Here is a 17,432-nt window from a genome sequence, read left to right as displayed (position 1 = left end):
CGGCAGTAAGCCCTAGACCATCTGGCAGCTGTGGCTGCAATGACTCGCCGTGCTGGCGTGGCGAGTTGTCGTAGCCACTCTTGCTACGGGCAGTGCCATTGCCCTCTGTTAGTGCGCGAGCCCCTGTGTGATATGATGCCCTTGGCCACTGGTAGCCACATTCCAGCATTTGTAAATTACTTTTTCTTACGTGTGCTTGAAAGCCTCCAGTGTCAAGATATGAAGTGCACACACCAACTGCTGCTCCACCGGCAGTGGTCACCAGTACGCCTTTCAGTGCATCAGCAAGCTTGCCGCACAGCTACTGCACTTGCTCCTTCTCAAGTCGAAATACACGCCGAAACAGCTCGTCCAACAAGTGAAATGCATCCTTGTACACCGTCTTTCGCCGTTGCTTACGTCGACCTGCCCACTTAGGCAAACAGTTGCTTGCGGTAACTATGTGTTTGATGAATGTGCACGAGGGAAAAGTGTGGTGTGGAGACTGCTAGGAACCAGTAAAGCGTTTGTTTTTGCACCACGTTTATTCATTGGTCACAATAATTTTTTTCGCCACAGCTGTTCATACTAGTTTGCCAACTGTAACACACAGCAGGGAAACAAAAGCATGCAGCATCAACAGTGATTTGCATATGCCTTGTTGAGTGCTGCGCAGAGATTGCACAATAACAGTTGTATCTTACACTCTGGCCAAACGGGCGAGTTGGCTGTACTTTTTTAAGGCGAACAGGGCGAAAGACATAGCCGGAAAGCACAGGAAACACAGGATGAGCACTCGTCCTATGTTTTCTTTGCTTTCCGTCTAAGTCTTACACGCTGTTTGCCCCTTAAAAAAAAAGCTTCATCTTGACTGCCAGCTTGAATGCTAGTAATCACAGGTTTGGCATGTTGTGCAGACTTGTAGGCTCGATGCAGCCCTGGTTTGCAGTTTTCTGAAACACATTGCATAACTGGTGGAATGCACAGCAAGTGCTACACGACATTGCTCTTCGTAGATTTTACTGGACTAAAAAATCATGTTACGTGTAAAAGACACACGAGTATCACAGACGATGATGCCAACATGGCTGCGTTTGAAGTTGTAAAGGGATCCACAAACGAGAGATATTAACATTGTTGCATCATACCTTTAAAGGCGGAGCTCAAGCATCCGCCAAATTTTTTTTTGCCTGCATTCAACACTAGTTCAGAAACGACTTTGGACGAATGCTGGCAAGCCTCATTTTTCCTCGGGTCTACTGAGGATAGAACATGTTACAATGCACACAATGGACACTTTACGGAAAAGCAGGAAAAGTAATGCGAAAAAAAAAACGACTCAGGAACATGCAAACAACCTTAACAGACACAAAATCGAAGTGTTCAAAATTTATCCAGAATCCCCATATTATGGTGCCCTTCATAACTAGTCACTTCAGAACAACTTTGCCCCACATATTGCAATGAAAGAAAACAAGCACTAGAAATTGCACCTTGTGCACCTGCCACAGCTGCAGGTAAACATTTGAAAAGAATGGAAAATAAAAGAGTATAGGAGGCTTTCACACCTGGCAGAGCTTAAATTACATAACTGGAAGAAAATAAACAGTGTGAAGCATCCGGGCCTGCAGAGCTTACAAGAAATAAAAAATGATGCTATGGCACATGACAGAGATGATCTTGAATAAATACAAAAACAGAAACCTGACAGAGAAGCAGACAATGTAAATAAACAAACACATAAAACAGAAATTTTAACAATCAATCTAAAAATAGTTCAATGAGTCTGCACCTGGCAGAGAAGTAAATAATGTTCTTGAATAAATATAAACATATGAAGAGGTTCTTTCATAAAAATAAAAACAAGCAAATAATGACATAAATATGAACAATTCAATGTGGTGCAGGTGGCTCAAGCTGCTTTTGTAAGATTAGCGTCAGTAGGTTCACATTCTGGATGAGCAGCTCTTGCTGACCATTTGACGCCTGCACAGCATCTGTCACCTCCCATATGGCCTGCATGTAAAAATACTTCCAATTACAAATTATTACTGACAACCAATTTTGAGATCTCGCTTAAGCTTTATGTAAAATTTCAGGTGCTGAGATATTTTGGACAAAGTATGGCTGTAGAAGACTCGTGTCAGTTTCATAAACTCAGCTGTCCCAACCACCTCCCACAAGAGGCGTCAAAACAGAAGTAGAGGTGCTCAAAAGAGAGCACTGATATTTATGCTTCAGGTGACGGCTTCGACTCTTCAAAGTGCAGTGTGCGCAGCGAGTACACACCTCCAGCATGCTTTGCTGAAAAGCAGCGTCCTGGCGGTTCCGGGCGTCAGTAAGGGAATCCAAACGATGCGATTCATACAGCATCTGGCGCAGCACCTTATTGGCCCCATCGTCTCGCCGTCGCTTCCCAAGAAGGCTAGGCGTGGCACGTGTTGAGGGCTGCAGTGGGGGCTCTGGTGTGTGCTGCTGTGAGGGCTGCGGCGAGGGCACCGGTGTAGCTGTCGGGAAAGAAAATGTGCTCATCACGTGGTGGAATACGCAAAACATTTGGTACAATGTGTTAGAGGGCTTGACATAAATATACAGGACAGCAATCTTGGGCAGCATTGTAGTAGCATATTTCATGTGCACATTTGCTAGACTGCTAGGAGATGTCACAGCCTCACTGCAAGAGAAATAAACATTCTGCACTGCGTGGCAAAGCCAGAGAGAGATAGTTTTGTGTGTAATGTAGAATCTCTGCAGTATTTTGGCTACTGCTGCAAATGCTGCCAGAGAGTATAGTGCTATTACTTTCAATCAGCTGCCAGAAAGGGTAGTATGGAGCTTGAATAATGGAAAGCCAACTCACGGTCTGTGGGGCTCCGTGTGTCTTGTCGACAACTTGCTGAGGCTCCCCGTTCATCTCCTCTGCTGTAACAGGGTAAAAGGTGCGGCTGATTGGTACTTGCAAACCATGAAACTAAAAGAGCACTAGCAAAAGAGAAGCAATCAATAATGCTCAACCACTTGTCTATGCATTCCTGCACCTCCTCCGAGACTAAAATACACCACAGATGGAATAAACAGTGCTAGCAAGGCGCAAGGCAAAGACATCATGTTTTTAAACGGCCGACCCCTTGTTGTTGAGAATCGACGCAAGCTGGATCCACAGCTCGCGCTTTTTAACAGCTGTGTATGAGTTTGTTAGGTCGGCAGAAGCCCGAGCCAAGAGCGGATGGCTCTTCATAGACTCTATTACGATTAGCTCTTGCTCGCTCGGCATTCTTCGTGTTGGCGCCATTTCGAGACTATAATTCCCGCTTAGAGAATTGCAGCAGCGAACACAGCGGGGAAAACAAACAGGGAATAGTTTCTGTTCCGCTTTTCGAAAGCAGGGAATAGCAGGGAAAAACCTTTGCTCTGAGTTCGGGCTAATATGTTTTTACAGGAACATATGCGTGTGCTGCGCTGCAGCAACTTATAGCACAGCCAAGAACGACCGAAAACGAGCAAGGTTGTTAGCGTGCGCCCAACCGCCTTGCTTGGTTCTTGCTCCTTCCCAACTGAATCATTTGTGCCAGACGTTTATGAAGCCAAAAAAGTTGATTTTATCCAACAAGCCGTGCTTCGTGGACGCCTTGTATTTGCTAAAGTGAAAGAAACAGAACCCAAATCATATGCTTGGCATGTGGCATCTTTAAACCAATAACACAGGCTGACCTCAAGTTGTCTTCGTCGATTTTCGTGCCCGACGTTTCGTGCAGGTTCCTTTCTGGAGGCCCGTGACCTTCACTGGCTTCGATAATTGTTATCCGCTCACTTTGGACAACCAAATAGAACCTTGATTTCAGACGACGCCTAAAAAAGCAGGAACTAGCCGTGGGATCAGCTGTTTTTTAGAAGGCCGCCATGTTCAGTGTTTACATCTGCCAGCGCGCCCTCATGGCAACAAAACTTACCCACGAAAGCAGTTATTTGCAAAAGTGAATGTCCTTCTTGTTTTACTTCATGGCAGTGAGAGTGAAATACACTTTTATGAAAGAATAAAACAATGTCTATTTTATTCACTGCGTATTCTTATAAAAAAGTTAGCATACGGCCCCTTGCCGTGCAAATTGGCCTCTTGTCGTTCAAATAAGCGCTTCCGGGGCGGCACCCTACTAGCCATTGGTTGATTCCGCGTTCCGTCACGCGTTGACGTCTAGCCTTGTCGTCATGCTGTCGTCATTTTGACGTAACGCTCTACAACTTTAGAGCGAGTTCCGTAATTCGGGCCCAGAAGAGAACGCAGGAATTTCTGGTTATGACACACGACGTTGATGGCGGCCTCGGCCGCACCATTTAACTCGGAAAAAAAAAGTGCTCACGTGATTATATTGCGGTAAAATTTTGCAATAACTTGCAGGCTTCCACACACTTCGCATCAGCATTCTTCGAGCACCCGCACGTTTTTCCGCGAACGAAACGAGGCTTCTACGGCCGACATCTGTCACGCACATGCAGAGTACAGCCTCATGTCACAAACGTTATTGTTTAGTTTAAAGGCCCATGAGCGCTCCTTGCCCGTCCCTGAAATGTATTATGCGTGCCGCACCAATGCCGTCTAGATATTAGTTGACAGAGCCGCCGCGGGAGCTCAGTAGTTATGGCGCTCGGCTGCTGACCCGAAAGACACGGGCTCGATCCCGGCCGCGGCGGTGGAATTTCGATGGAGGCGAAATTCTAGAGGCCCGTGTACTGTGCTATGTCAATGCACGTTAAAGAACCCTAGGTGGTCGAAATTTCCGGAGCCCTTCACTACGGCGTCCCTCGTAGCTTCAGTCGCTTTGGGACGTTAAGCCCCATAAACGATATATCCGGCGAGAGGTGGTGTATTATCACGGGTAACAAAATCGTGGATTCACACCTGTTTAACCAGCGCCTATGGTTTACAGCGCCGGCATCGGTCGTACTGGAACCTACATTCTTCTGGACAACCTCCTGGAGCAGTCGCAGTCCGAAGGAGTTGTGGATGTCGTCGGGCAGCTGTCAGCCATGCGCCAGAACAGAATGAACGTCGTCGAGACGCTGGTAAGTTCGCCATCCTGCTCTCAAACAGTAACAGTATCCGCAGTCTCCATTAGTATATAGAGGCTTCTGTATTATTTACAGGCCCACAGAGCTGAGCATAGAAGTGTGTAGTGGGCAAGGAGGTTACATAAAACTTGTGGAGTGGAAGCGACACCCGAAAAGAGAAGCAGCTATCCGCTACCTTGCAAGGGGGAGAAACGACATATCGCCGAAGGGCCGTTCCCTATCAAACGTCCCATTTGGGGCGCTAGACTCTTTTGCATTTATATGTAAATGTTCAGGCTCACTTGTCTCACGGTGAACGATACTATGCTGCAAAAGTTTTCATGAAAAGAATTATTTTGTGGCTTGAGCTTTCTGATTTATTTATTTATTGTACCCTCAGGGCCAAAGGAATTACAGAGGGGAGTGGGTTAATTAGGATAAAAAAAACAATGAAATATAATGCAGTGAAAATAGATATTAGAAAATAAATTTCTTCCAGAATAAAACAAATAACAACTTCCAGAAAACGTACGTAGTATAAAGAACAATGTATACAATACAGTGGAAGCCGGTAAAAGTTTCCAGCTGGGAGCTTAGCAAGGCACTGGAAAAAAATTCTGAGAAATCTTACGTTTGGCGCAGCAATCCGGATGGCTTTTGATTTTATACACAAAAGTTTATAAATAATATGCAGTTAGATACAAAGCGCAAATCTGTTTCCATCTGTTTTTGATGGATATTTCAGTACCATCAAATCGTTGCTCCTTCATAATTTCTTTATTACCATTATTATCCCGACTTCTGGCGCTAACTTCAAGTGTTGCAAAGATGCGCACTTGCTCTTCAGACTATTACATCATTAGTTATTTTGGAATTCTTAATTAAATAAACTTTCAATCTCCAAGGATCAACACTTCAATTTTGCCAAAATTATTTCGGCAAATTGTTATTCTGGGTGCTTCGAAGGATAATAAATTTTTCAAACCAATCAAGATAGCCAATCAGCAAACCTGAAACGTTTGGAAAAAAAACAAACTCAGAGGTGGGTCTAGTTCTAGAAAATGCCGATGGAAAGCTGCTTAATGATAGAACGCGATGACGTTCTTATAGCTTCCAAATCACATTACTCGAGGGAGAATTTTCATTGAAAGGTAGATAGATACCTGGCTGCTTACAACAATGAAGAATAAGGCAAGCTGTAAAACTGTTTTCAGTTTAATGACTAGTTGAGAATCCTGACGTGATCCGTCCCGCATCCAGACACACCTCTTAATCTCAAAATTAGCTGATCGCACACTTATGCAGTTAATACCCATTGTAGTAGTTAAATATACAAAGTAATCAATTCAAACAGTTGAGATCCCATATCCGGTTCAGAACTGCGCGAGCACGATGAGGGCACCGCGAGCACAGCATTTCTTCTCTTCTGCTGTGGAATATTTGTTGTTTTGCCTCTTTTTGCCGTACTATGCACGTAGTCTTAATTTGTCTCCAAATAAACCTACCAGCCTAAGTTGTTTAGGGGTCTGCCAATTCTTGGTGTGAAAAATAAAACACTACCTTCCATACAGTACGCTCATTTTATTTTGTCCTTTAGATTTCTTGCGAGAAGACTGCGCTGGTAAAATAAAAGGTACTTTGGCGATCAATGCGCATTAATTCATATTGTAGGCAATGTGCAATATTCCCAACGCCAACGTGGTGGCATAACTGAATTAAGTGCACTGAGTCGCAGAAATCATGTGCAGTATGAACGCTATAACCATTACAGTCTTTCAATGGCATACCCAGTTAACCTCACCCTACCTTGTGAATAACGCTCTGAGAAATTATAATGCCATGCCAAATAAACCAATAGATTCACGACCTACTGAAACACTACAGTTAGGTGATCCAGATCCTTATTTACGCCGCTTTTGAGCAAATCAGCAATTAAATAGCAGCATTATGCTTAAAATTGTAGCAGGAATATGTGAAGCATATTCCTGCTAAGACAGGCAACAAATGTTCCACGTTCGCAGTGTAAGCTTGCATGCTGTAAGCGAAGAATTAAACATACACGTATCGCGAAATAGCGTGCATCTCTGTGTTTCCACTTACGTCAGTGCTCCATCTGTGTTTGTTTTACATACGCTATGCAAGCTCCCTTTTATGCGTCAAAACTGCGCTTTCTAGCCCAAGCAACACTGTCAAAATCCGCAAAACAAACCAGCCCACCGACGATTACATTCAGTCTCATCAAAATATAAGGCGCATGAGGCATAAAATTTGAGCTCCCACGAGAACTTATTAACAAGTAGATAGTTTAATTATTATATGTTGAAACGCACGCGCACGCAAGCACCCTTGGTACCCGCGCGGTGCGCTCTCGCTTGCCAGCGCCGCAAGTTTTTGCCCCTTGCACAATGGCCGCGCCGACGTCACCCGCTCGCGTTGAGGTCAATGGGGGATTGCCACTTCGGAAGTTTTACGCAACCTCCTTGATAGTGGGACATATACTGCAGCCACGCAGTTCTAAAGCCTCAAAGGTTGGGAATGAGAGTTACATCCACAGTTAAAAAAAATATGCAGCGTCAAGTGTTCTGGGAGTATTTTATGATACAGCTCATGGTAAGCATCGGGGCCAGAAAACCTCTAACGAAGAATACATCTCATACAACAGGTACCATACAAACGAATTGATACAAAAGGGTTTGAAGATTGGGCGAGTTGGTACGAATTCATAGTGCGGTGGCACCACAAGGAAAAGGACGTAGACGGACTGACGACAACACAAGGGCTCACTAAAAATTGACAAAATCTACTAGAAGCACAGAATATATAACGAAAAAATCGCGTATCACGTATAACGTGTAAAATGCCTGGCGCTTTTGTAACCTTGTTCTGGACTGCGCATGTAATCGTTGGTCTTTTTTTCTTTATATATTATGTGCTTCTAATAAACGTTGTCAGTTGCTAGTGAGCACTTGTGCTGCCATCACTCCGTCTACGTCCTTGCCCTTGTGGCGCCAAAGCGATATGAATTGACACAGTTCATTGATACTGAGCTGGAGAAAGAAATGAGATACAAGGTCAATGTTCGCAGTGACAACGTTCTTATGTCATGCATACTATTTCGAACATGAGCTCAAGACATTGATTGCACTGCAGTCGATGACTGTGGCAATACTTATAAGGGCACTATCGAGAAATGAAAAGACTTCCGAGTAGGCTAAATGTTAGCAAAGTCTACATGACATTCAAAGGCGAACAACCATGCACGCGTGCATTCATACAGCGTGGAAACGTTGGCAATCATGATTATGATGATACGGGATTTTTATGGTGCAAGGACATCTATGGCCAAAGAGCGCCATGGCACAACGAATTTTCGACTACTCAAGGTGGGGTCAAAGACCCATTTCCCCAGCATTTCACCCTAAATAAGCCGAGCACCAGACCAGGGGAAAGCTTGTAGCCATTGTATCACCGACGGGTACCCGGCGGCACTGGGGGTCGACCCACCACCTCCCGCGTGCGATACAGCTAATGGTATGCAACTAGTATGCAACTGGTTTGCAACTATAGGATAAGCAGGATGCGCCTAAAACGCTGTTCTCTGTTCCCAGCATTTCACTGTTCCTTCCGATTTCAGGAGCAGTATAGCTTCGTGCACCGTGCCCTCATGGAGAGCGTCTGTATCCGCGACCACAGCGTTCCTTGCAGCAAGATGTACGACCGCTACAATGAACTGCTCTCGCTGGGCGAGACGACTTTAAAAAGCAACATCGTAGAAGAGTTCGAGGTAAGCAGCTGTAAGACACTACACTGACACAAGAGGCTTTACAGATGGTGTTACACACGAAACTTTTTCGCGGTAAACCACGCTTGCGTTGTCTTAGTGCACTGTGACCGGAAACTCAATCGTTGACCTGTTGGTGAATAAAAAATTGTCAGGGTTTTAACTTTTTAAAACCGATTATAGTGCGAAAGCACTAGATTTTTGGTACATTTCGGCCAAGATCGAATTTCTTGGGGGGCCAGGTTCAATTTTCGGAAGTGACCCGGGCCAAATTTAGACGCCACTATCTTGTTGGCCACGGTCAGTTATGGCTCGACATCGATTTCGGTGCAACGCGGACAAGATCAAATTCTGGGGGTGGCCAAGGCCAAAGTTTGGAAGTTGCCAAGGCCAAATTTGGAGGTCATCATCGTGTTGTGCATGGTCAAATTTGGGGTTGGCCGAGCCAGATTTGTAGGCATCTATGTGTTATGTTTTTTTTTAAATTTAACATGGCGTCGCTGTTGCCAGGTGTGGGCAAAAGATCAGACGGACAAGATTCTTTGTCGGCGTTGGTGAGCGTATGAGTACTTCCGCACTAAAAATGATACCCAGCTGTACCCAGCATCAAAAGCGTCGTGATATTAGTAACTTCACTGACACAGGGTGGCTTCGGTGGGAACAGGACGACGCTAAACGAAGATCACTGGAGAAAGCATTTGTTCTGCACTGAACATTCTGGCTGATAGCACTGGTGACGATGCTGATCATACTGAACAAGTAAAAATGACTGCATTTTTTTCTTTGCAGGAGCTGAAGTCTCTAAAACCGTGGTTCACGCCGGCGGACTGCACAGCATCATGTGACCCGGCAAATCTAAGGAAAAGTCGAGAGGCGTCAGTGCTTGCCCGTAAGATACTTCCTTTTCTTCCGTGCGTTACATGAACGCTTTTTGTTTGCTTGCTTCAACACGGCGCACTTGAGCGCACACCTTAAGTTGCCTTACGGTTAATCCCACCTTCAACCCTAGCTGGTTGAAATCAGTCAGCTAGCTTGACTGTGCTCGCTTTTCATGTTCAGGGACGCATGGACTTGATAGATGTTGATAAAAACACAAGCGTGTGGATAACGGCCGACTGGGTTGCCAGCAAGGTTACATGCATTAAGGCCTGGCAGTGATGACAAAACTTGCGAGCGTCTACCTTTTGAGCTGCTATAAAGAGAAATGAGAAGACTTTATGCAGCATAAAATAATGATCCTGTTATCCCCTGTATTTCAAATCGCCGGCGTAGTTGCGATATCGGTGAGGAACATCCTTGAAGTATGCGTGGCAGCAGATAATCGACGATTCAACCGCTCTTGCTCGACCTCATGCGTAATGATTTGTGTGAGATTTTAAGCGGCACCAATTCCACTGTTTCTTTCCTCGGTCGGGCGTCACCGCTTGCCTGAAAACGTTATTGTGGAAAGGATGTTGCTCCTTCTTTTTTTTCACATTCCTATGAAAGAATGGAACGACTTCCTCCCACTGCGGTCTCTTCGAATAACTTTATGTTGACAGGCATGAAAAACGTTTTTCTGGAAAAAACAGTTTTTTTTTTTCTTTTTCAAACCTGAAAGCTCACCGCTTACTGCCGTGCATTTAATTTGAGCTGCGATCTCTATTCCATCTTTCCTTCCTTTTTCGAAGCCCTGCACTTAAGCTATAAAAACCGCAATGCTTTACAGATATTTTTAGTTGCAAAATGTGGTCTAATATTTATCGCACCTCTTTTGTAGCTGACCGGTGCCGACCACTTCTACGAGACGGGACATTTGTAAATGCTGTCTACGTCAATGTAGGTAACCATGCGCATGGGGATATTTTGGGAACCCAGGAAAGAACTAGCAGCATTTGTGCAACTTAATGTTATCGTCGCCTGTCAAATATATGGATCTAGAACCTGCAGCTAATGATGCAGGAGTGCTAAAATATTCTTCGAGGATGTTCTTTTTGCTTATTTACCAAATAACTACATGAAAGATCAGGTACTCAATAGTTGTATACTCTTGAGCATGTCTGTATGTTATGGTGTGACTTTTGTAGTCCTTGCGCACGCCTCGTTTAGAATATGGAACAGCTGCCTGAATCAGGCAGCAAGAATACACGGGTGTGTAAATTGTCAAACACTGCCACTGCTTGGAAGAATCGTGAATTATACTATAGTCTTGACGCTACTAACATAGTGGCGGCAGTTTTACAGTTGGCCGAAAAGACAAACCTCAATGTGCTCTCGGCACGAGAAACTTGTTCCGTACCGCTAGGTGCCGCCATTTCACGCATGCATTTACGTCGGCGCTTCTCAAGGCGCCTTTTAACCTGTACTCAACTCACCATCGAGTCAGTGAGAAGTCTCACCTTCTGAGCAGCCTTAATTCTTGACGTAAACTAAGTGTGTTGCGCTATCTCAGCATGTTCCAAACGTGTGAGGCCTTATTCCTGCCACTGCTGCTTTGGGGCTCAGTCCATCCTTCCCATTCGCATTTCGAAAGATAGGAACACAAAGCACATTCCTTAATGTTATGTGCTCTTTTTCGTTTTCGGGCTGATTTCTTTGTTCTGCCTTCGACACAGGGCTTTCAGAAAAAGGACAAGTTCTTGGTGACCCAAACGCCATCCAGCAAAGATGCTGACGACCTCTGGAAACTGGTGATCGAGTCGGGAGCAAGGACTATAGTCACGCTTGACGTCTTCAACGAAGACGCCGACAATGTAGTGAGTTCACGAGCCTTTGATATTCTACCATCGACATTGTATTTATTCATTCAGTTTTGTTCCCTGAGAGCAAGGAGTCATTGCACAGAGAAGGTGCCCGTAAAATAGGCAGCGACCCTTTAAATTTCCCACATCGAGAAGGATAACGATGGAGGTGGTTCCAGTCACTGGCTGCACAAGGTATGACTGAATGAATACGAAGGCTAGTTCGGCAGCATCAGATCTCCACCCTTATTTTTGATTAATACGTATTAATAGATAGGTTGGAGAAAAGGGAATCTGATATTTCAGGTTATGGCTAGTGTAGCATTAATTGTGGATGAAATTTCTGTTAGTGTAACGTTAAATATAAGGACAGCAATATTTACAACAGTCTTTTTATTGTTGCATCCACAGTTTTTCGCTGAAAACGGCCGCGTGAATGATTGCTTCATTTTGCAGGACGAGAGTGATTTCAGTGAGTGTTCCTTATTGTTGTTAATATTACAAGAGCTGCCTGTGCTATGCGCTATTCGTTGTGATTTTATTAACACATGAGCTAACGTAATATGAGATCAAATGCTCACTACGTTTGGATTAAGGAGCGCTTTTATTATAGTTTAAACTCCTCCTCTGTGCTTGCACGTCTCAGGTTCCTTTCTGGCCTACGGGCGGCTCGGCTGGATACGGCGATCACAGGGTGGAGTGCACCGAGGACTGCAACGTGAATGACATGTCTGTGCAGGTCTTCAAGGTCACATCCAAACACAAGGTACGGACTGCTTGACTCAGTGGCTCTCTTTAAGCGGTGACATTAAATCCTGTCGGTTCATCCTGTCCGTAGGAAACGAGCTTTGTGCAATATAGGGGTATTAAGCAGAAGACGTTTCAGCCTAATGTCGCGGTAGACAAGGGTGCAACTTCAAGCTAAAATTAGATTTTATATGCTACATACTAAGCTGACTGATAGAGACAGTGACAGATTTTCATGAGAGGGGTTTAGTAGTCTCTCCTGCAGCTGAATACTTACAAATACAAAATTACTAGCCAAGGTAATTGGACTTCAAATGATGCAACGAAAAAGCGACCAGAAGAAGAGTTGCATAGAAACGAAATTGAAAATGTGTACATTGTTGCCATTTCCATCTTGTGCCATCTGAACTCGTAGCCTCCACGTAATCCCCAAACCTTAGAAAGAGCCTAGTTCAACGCAATTTGACTAAAAACAATGTTACCTTCATGTCTGACATTTAAAGCTACATATGGACTTTCACCTAAATTACATGAGTCGCTGACTTGAGGCACGCCGGTTCAATTTTCACCTCTGATGAGACCAAACGTTTCGTCTACGAAGACGCTGAACGCCCTAAGCATGCTTGGGAAGAGTGACACCTTGTGCAATCATCTTCAGGCACCGGGGTCTTCCAGGCCAGTGACTGTGAAACACTTCCATCGTTCTACGTGGAACAGCGCCGTGCGGATGGTGGACCTAGTGGACCACGTGGAGCGTTGGCGGCAACAGTCTGAGGACAAAATCATCCTCGTCCAGTACAGGTAATAAGACTTCAGCAGCACAGGAATCGTTGGGCAGGACATGCAGTCTAAACATGAATACGCCCGCATAGGAGTAAACAGGGAGTGCGCCGTCCTCTAGTGCACTCTCTTTTATAGAAGCGAGTGCGCTAGAGGACAGCTTACTCCCTTTAACTCCTTTGTGTTTAGAGTGTGGTGGTCGCAGATTTCTATTGCCGCATGTACTCCAATGACCGCGACCTATACGGAAGGTAAGTGTGCCAGGATTTCCCAACCGGAGAAAGACTAGGTGTCAAGAGTGGTGTGATTATGTCAAACTGTTTACACACTACACTGGGCTAGGTTTGTGCGTCGTCCGGCATGAAGAATGCTGCATATTAGACAAGGGTATGGAGCTGTTTTAAGTGGGTCACGCACTGTTCGTGAAGGACTCCTCATAGCGTAATACACAATTGCGATCGCTGTTTGCTCGCGTAGATTTAGGCTTGTACACTAAGCTAGTCGGTTTGCAAGCAACATCGAGCTCAACGGCTGTGTGCTGCCGTTTCAGAATTTCAGAATTGGTAGAATGTGGACTGTACTCGTTCAGATGAGTACTCGTTCAACACTGGTTCGTCCTAATTGTCACACAGTACTTCTAGGAGAGAGTCAGAGCCAGGTTCTCGCGTGCCCGAATAAAACGCCGGCTTCCCACAGAGGCTCCAAGTCGGTGGTGAGGAGTTTGCAGACATTCGGTTGCAATGTCCACCTAATTACAGACCTCTCGCTCACGGCCATCGCACGTCACATTTACACGCCGCAATTGGACAGGGATTTACTGCAGTTCCTGCTGCATCGGCACATGGACTAACCGAGGCTGCCAGAAACTCTTTCTGACGCGAAACTCGCTCGGAAGAGCATCCAAGGTAGATGCAAAACATGACAGCACAAAGCTGAACAATCAGCTCGAGGGAAACCTGAGTCTGCTGACGAATGTTTCGACGGAATGAGTCACCCAGACCAAGTTCAATCGCTCTTCTCGAAACACTGGTCAATGGACTTAATGTTTCCCTCCTCCCCTAGTTCAAGTTTGCGCTCCGTCAGAGCAGAAACAGGTTATAAGGAAAGCTATGAAGCCGCACGCAACTGTGCCACTGAGATTGAGCACCTGGACCGTACCGTGATGGAATTGAAAGAGCAAATGAGAAAAGAGAAATCGTTTACTCCGAAAACTCACGCAGGAATGGATGCGCCGCCAGCGTACTGTTCTGCTGCTGTGCGTTCGTCCCGGAGAAGCTCAAGCGTGAGCAGGAGGTCGACGTCTTCTACGCCACTAGGATCGTTCGATAAAACAGGCCGCAGTTCATCTCCGACTGCGTAAGACGGCGTCTCTGACAACCTATTCCTCACCTATGTGCAGAAATGTGGAGGCTAACAAAAACGGGTTAAGCTTAAGTTAAGGACAACACAAATAGCGAAAAAAGAAAAATGATAGGTGTAACGCTGAGAAACCTGAAACGGGCAGAGTGGATGAGGGAACAAACGCGGGTTAATGACATCCTAGCCGAAGTCAAGTCGAAGAAAGTACCTTAGACAGGGCATGCAATGCGAAAGCAAGATAACCGCCGGTCTTCGAGGGTAACGCCGTGGATTCCAAGAGAAGGCAAGCGTAGCAGGGGCGGTAGAAGATTAGGTGTACGGATGAGATAATGAAGTTTGAGAAGATACGAAGGCTACAGCTGGCAATGAACAGGGTTTCTTGGAGAAACATGGGAGAAGAATTTGCCCTGCAGTGGGCGTACTAACGGGTGGCAAATAGAGCTCGAAAACAGTCTCTCAAACTTCATCGTTTAAAGACACTTCCACCGTGGTCCTATTGCCAGCTCACTGACAATCGCCCCACTGTTTCCCCGTCGGTATCAGCAGCGTATCTGCCTGAAGGGTGCATATTATACACGGATGCATCACATTCTGCAGAGAGGGGAGTTACTGCTGTGTATAGTCCATCTCATCCGCATCTCAACTCTCGCGCGACGTATACTGCGGATACGTGCACTCCCCTGGCATTGGAACTTCAAGCCATTTATAATGCCATTGCTTCCCTTCATCTCGTTCCAACATTCAATACAGTTCATATTTAAACCGACTCCCACGCCGCCCTTAAACAGCTTAAGGCTGTTCGACGAACGTTCCAGACTTCACAATCAATTCATGTGCTCTGCGCAAACTATCCATGTCCTGTGCGCATACACTGGATTCGCGGCCATGCCCAGGATCCACATAACATTGAAGCGGATGCTATGACTCATCTTCATACATTAGACGATCTGCCACCTTCCCCTCTTCCCCCAGATCCGTTCCTGTCCCATGTTTCCGATTCCGAAGTTCTGCGCAAGCGAACATGCGCTCTAATTCCTCCGTGTTCGCACCCTCTCCCCCGTAGTCTTACTCGGCAGGAGGAGGTATCCATGCGCCGGATTCGGGCAGGGGCGGCTCTGACACCATCTGGTTATCATCGGTGGCGTGCCAAAGATCTGCCAGCACCTGACAGGTGCCCTCACTGTAGCGCTGCACCGGACATTTGTGATGTGCGGCACTTGTTATGGACGTGCCCAGCGACGGCTGCTATCAGAAAACGGCACCTCAGGGAGGTGGGCCTGCGGTGGAACCGCGAAAGTGACTACGTGAAGTGGACTATGGGCAACCGTTTCATTAGCAACCTGCGCGACTACCTCAGCGCAACGGTTCTTCACTCCTTCTTTTAACTTTCAATCCCGTGCATTCCTCCCCCCCCCCCCTCCTTTTTCAACTTATGCCTCATGGCACACTTCTCGAATAAAAAAAAGGCTGGTTATAATGACGATGATGAACGGTTTTATGGAGTGAAAAAATTGTGCTCTTCCCCGTTTCCTCCTTGCAGGACTAGTACAAGTTCTGCTACAACACAGCTGTGGCATACATCGAATCTTTCGATATGTACGCAAACTTCCGGCAGTAACTGTGTAAAAATGTGCCGCTTAGTAAAGGTTATGCTCCCCGGAAACGTTTGTGGTGCTGTCGATAATAGAACGTCTTAGCCTACCGTTACTGCGTATGACAACTGTAAACGCTGCCTGCGGGTGCTCACGCGTACCACACGCATGCGCAGTTAATTCCTGTGCGCTAGCAGTCAATAAAGTTCCACTAACTGTACATGCACGCGGAGTATTTCCGTAGCTGTAGCACCAGTTGTAATCGCTTACACTCGCGGCGTACGGAAACAGTATTATGAAACGTTATAATGAACTCCTTCTATGCGCTGTGCGTCAAAAGCGAAGACAACATTCCAGTAATGGCTGAACACAGACGAATGGAACTGAAAAAAACTTCAACGCCGCAGCCAAAGACACCCATGTCCGTGCGTAAATAGGTAGTTCCATGCGACCAAAATAGGGCACGCATAGGTGCAAGCACCGTTGGCTTGAACCGAACTCGTTCAAAAAACAGCGCCTCAGAAAGATTCTGCGTACGCCAGCCGCTCTCTGTCGAAGGCATATGCAGTGAAAAAAGAACTGCAGAACATCTGGGCTGCTGCATAGAAACTCTCATGTCATCGGTGGTGAAGGCTACATACATTTGGGTATCAGAACGCTGCCTTCACGTCTCTGCAGTTTTTTGGAAATTTGTGCTATAATCAAGGAGGCTCCGCTCCCTTTTTGCCATGGCGATGGAATTGGAGGCTGCTGGGCCTCTATTAAAACCCGGTGGGTCGGCAGCAGCCGCCCAGGGGAAGCGCTTGCACCGCCAGAGTGACTCGAGCAGCCAGGGCACTGTTGTGTACTCGGTGCCAAGTGAAGACTCCTCGTCCTCGGCCGTTGACGGTTTCATACCGGTTGTTGGCAAGAAGGCCAAACGCAGACTGCGTAGACAAGCCGAATCGTCCTCATCGAGCATGTCAATGGTTTCCTCATCAAGCACGCCAACGATTATCACGGCGCGAAGTTCCTCGGCGCATACAGCCTTGTTTATGCCGTTGAACCCAACGTTCAACTTGAATCTCCTGAGAGGACAAGCCATCTCTCTTTATCTAGAGAGCCTCGTACCGGGAGGCATTAAAGGTGTCAGAATAAACCCGTTCAAAAACGTCTTTGCCATTGATGTGGTCGAGCGAAGTGCACTAGATAGTTTAACCGCAATCACCAAACTCGGCAACATCAGTGTACGCCCCCTTATTCTCCAGGACAGCGGCACTACGGCTGGCGTAATCTACAACGTCGACATCGCCATCTGTGACGCAGATTTACCCATGTTGATCAAGCCGGCAACCAACGGCATTTCCATCTTTCAAGTTCAGCGGTTAGGACTATCCACATGCATCAAGCTGACCTTCAAGGGTGACTGCCTACCATCGTACGTGAAGG

At 46.1% G+C, this 17,432-nt stretch overlaps 1 long non-coding RNA gene and 1 pseudogene across 1 annotated transcript; one reads left to right on the top strand and one right to left on the bottom strand.

Annotated features, from left to right (window-relative positions):
- LOC144098120 (receptor-type tyrosine-protein phosphatase epsilon-like) overlaps window positions 1-16,030 on the top strand; it is a 66,797-nt pseudogene extending 50,767 nt beyond the window's left edge.
- On the bottom strand, window positions 507-4,006 carry LOC144096634 (uncharacterized). The gene is made up of 3 exons (XR_013306791.1): window positions 3,691-4,006; window positions 2,840-2,901; window positions 507-2,486 (listed from the first exon to the last, which is right to left on the bottom strand). It is a non-coding gene; the product is annotated as an uncharacterized LOC144096634 (long non-coding RNA).
- Window positions 16,031-17,432: the final 1,402 nt, after the last annotated feature.

This window comes from Amblyomma americanum, chromosome 7 (assembly GCF_052857255.1).
Source record: "Amblyomma americanum isolate KBUSLIRL-KWMA chromosome 7, ASM5285725v1, whole genome shotgun sequence".
NCBI lineage: Eukaryota > Metazoa > Arthropoda > Arachnida > Ixodida > Ixodidae > Amblyomma > Amblyomma americanum.
This window is presented reverse-complemented; position numbering and strand designations above follow the sequence as displayed.